General features: G+C 42.9%; 1 pseudogene; it reads left to right on the top strand.

The window, feature by feature from the left end:
* The first annotated feature begins 385 nt into the window (after window positions 1-385).
* LOC133281134 (small ribosomal subunit protein uS12-like) lies at window positions 386-873 on the top strand (annotated as a pseudogene).
* The last annotated feature ends 2482 nt before the right edge of the window (window positions 874-3355 follow it).

Below are 3355 nucleotides of genomic sequence, written 5' to 3'. Positions count from 1 at the left end.
AAATCCTTAATTAGCAACAAAATATTGGAATGTCCTCTCTTGCCATGACTATGCATGCATGAGCATGTTAGAGGCAGGAAGGATTTGTGTGGATTAATGCCATTAGAACTACACTTTACGAGATCTGTATCACTCAAACAGAAAACTAGGGCATAACAAAAGGAAAAAGTATCTCAACTTGTAACTTAAGTTTTCCAGTACTTATACAAATTTTCAATTTTGTCACTGGAGGAGTGAAGAAGACCAGCTCTGATACTCTTCACCTGTGCTCAGGAACTTATTCTTGCTCTCTTTCATCCTCATAGCTGGAAGGATATGGAAACACACAAGCACATCAGAGTAAATCACTGAATCCTCTTTCTTGCTAGGCAGCCAGGGATGAAGGATGGCGAAGTGCCAAGGTCTCTGCACTGTCTGGAAGCTCTGCAGTCACCGCTGAGACCAGAAGTGGCATGACAAGCAGTACAAGAAGGTGCACTTGGGCACGACACAGAAGGTCAACCCCTTTGGTGGCACCTCACACACCAAGGGCATGGTCCTGGAGAAAGTTAGCGTAGAAGCTAAACAGCCCAACTCTGCCATCAGGAAGTGTGTTAGAGTCCAGCTGATCAAGAACGGCAAAAAATAACTGCTTTTGTTCCGAACAATGGGTGTCTAAACTTCATTGAGGAGAATGATGAAGTTCTGGTTGCTGGATTCGGCCAGAAGGGTCATACTGTTGGTGACATTCCTGGAGTTCGCTTCAAGGTTTTCAAAGTAGCCAGTGTGTTTCGCCCTTGGCCTTGTACAAGAGCAAGAAGGAGAGACCAAGATCATAAATTTCAATTCATTTGTCAAGAAGGTCAATAAAGCTTTTGATTGGGAAAAAAAAAAGGAGAAGAGATTCAGAGCAGCCCTGCGGAGAAAGACTTGGGGGTGTTGATCAAAGAGAAAAAGAACATGAGCCGGCAGTGTGCGCTCACAGCCCAGAAAGCCAACCGTATCCTGGGCTGCATCAGAAGGAGCGTGAGCAGCAGGTCAAAGGAGGTGATCCTGCCCTTTTACTCTGCTCTCATGAGACCTCACCTGGAGTATTGTGTGCAGTTCTGGTGTCCTGAACATAAAAAAGACATGGAACTGTTGGAACAAGTCCAGAGGAGGGCCACGAGGATGATCAGGGGACTGGAGCACCTCCCGTATGAAGACAGGCTGAGGAAGTTGGGGCTGTTCAGCCTGGAGAAGAGAAGGCTGTGTGGAGACCTCATAGCAGCCTTCCAGTATCTGAAGGGGGCCTATAGGGATGCTGGGGAGGGACTCTTCATTAGAGACTGTAGTGATAGGACAAGGGGTAACGGGTTAAAACTTAAACAGTGGAAGTTTAGATTGGATATAAGGAGGAAATTCTTTCCTGTTAGGGTGGTGAGGCACTGGAATGGGTTGCCCAGGGAGGTTGTGAATGCTCCATCTCTGGAGGTGTTCAAGGCCAGGTTGGACAGAGCCTTGGGTGGCATGGTCTAGTGCGAGGTGTCCCTGCCCATGGCAGGGGGTTTGGAACTAAATGTTCTTAAGGTCCTTTCCAACCCTAACTATTCTCTGATTCTGTGATTCTATGAATACAGCTAAACTCTGGTCCAAGTAAGACCAATTCTTTTCCCAATAAAAGAAACAGTGACTGTATACCAATTCGTCAGTGGTTCAGTCCTGCAACCAGATCAACTCTCAGTGTGAAATGCAAGCTGCCAGAAGGTTCCTCTCATCCAGGATGGGGCTCATAGGAGTGGTGACTGACCAACATGAGAACTGGGTAACCAATTCCTCAGTCAAGCTTTTAAACATGTCTGCTTTTGCAATTCTGAGATAAAACAAGGAAGATGCAGTGCTTTGCTGGACCCACTTAAAGTGTCTGCAGTTTTCAATGGCAGCAGGCAAGATAGTGCCTGTAAACTGATTTTTAACTTTCTACCTTTTGCATCACTCCAGTTCCTGTTCTAGTAATAACCAAAAGAGAATTACCAGGGAAGCACACAGATTTAATAATTTTTTCTAAAGACAAAATTGGTTTATCATGTTTTTGGGTGTGAGTCTTCTCATTGTGTAGTGATGATATTCCACTCACACGTATGAAATCACAAGAGGTGAAGGAAAAATCTCTTTGTAACTGTCTAACTATAATGAGAAGCTAGCTTAAATGTTCCTTGGGTTGACAGGCTTCCTGTATAGTCTCAAGCAGTTTGAGTCTAATACAGCAGCATGAGTCTCATGTGACTGCTTACAAGCAATAAATAAGCAAGGTTTGCATGGTCTCCTTGACCACAGAGGGGCTTTTCACATACATGAGTGCTTGGTATAGAAAGCACTAATCATGGATAGGTCTTATGTGTTTGTTGGATATAGAATCTATCAGTCACACACAGAAACAGTGTGATAGTGCACAGACTCTGCAAAGCAGTTATACTCCTGGGAAGAACAGGATTAGAACCACCACCAGCAGCTGGGAAGATCTGAAAGTTCACCTCTCAGTCCAACTGGGCAGCACAGGACAGCATCACTGGCAGTAGCTGGATTAACAGTCACTTCCAAGTGGTATGCTGTGGGGAACTGGCACCAGTATAAAAACTTAAAAAAAAAAATTGATCTTTTTAAGTGTGAAAGATCCAGAGAAGCTGTTCTTTAAAAAGCCTCTTCTTAAGTAGCCTAGCTGTTGTGCAACGGCTGCAGGAAGCTCCTTACAGGACAGAGTAGATTTGTTTATATTTGAAACACCAAATCATGAAATAAGATACAGAAAATGCTATCTATGCTAATGAAATGCAGCTGACAGCCACTGATTTTTCTCAGTTTTTTCTTTTCCTTTTTGACGTTGCAGTTACTCTCACATCAGGACTCTGCAGGGCTAAGCAGATCCAGAGCTCTCAGCCTTGCTCAGTTTCAGAGGCTCACTATTGGCAGGAGAACGAAAACTTTAAATAAATATATCACAATCACTATGACTGTATTCGAGTTATTCAGATAATGATAAGATGACATGGGGTAAATACTTGGAGTTGAGAGCAGCTCTAAAGACAGATGATCTGTCATTTATATTTAATCCATTTAAGAGACATTTTTATCAAACAAAGATCAACCCACTGGGATCATTAATAGTTACATTTATAAAAAAAGCCAGCAGCCAGAGACCAACAGAGACAGACATAACAAGAGTTAGTCTCACAGTCCAAAATCACCAGTAAATTTAGAACACACTTACGTGAACATTTTGCTGGGCATGTTATTATTTAAACAGCATTGTAGTAAGAACATATGCTTGTGTAATGAAAAAAACTACAAGGATCTAACTAAAATTCTCTGGAAAAAAGACCTCAGGAAAATGTGAAGC

Source organism: Pezoporus flaviventris, unplaced genomic scaffold (genome assembly GCF_033815535.1).
Source record: "Pezoporus flaviventris isolate CSIRO_AGI_PZ_B2104156 unplaced genomic scaffold, CSIRO_AGI_Pfla_v1 ptg000096l, whole genome shotgun sequence".
NCBI lineage: Eukaryota > Metazoa > Chordata > Aves > Psittaciformes > Psittacidae > Pezoporus > Pezoporus flaviventris.
Note: the sequence above shows the minus strand (reverse complement) of the source record. Positions and strands in the feature narration are given on the sequence as shown.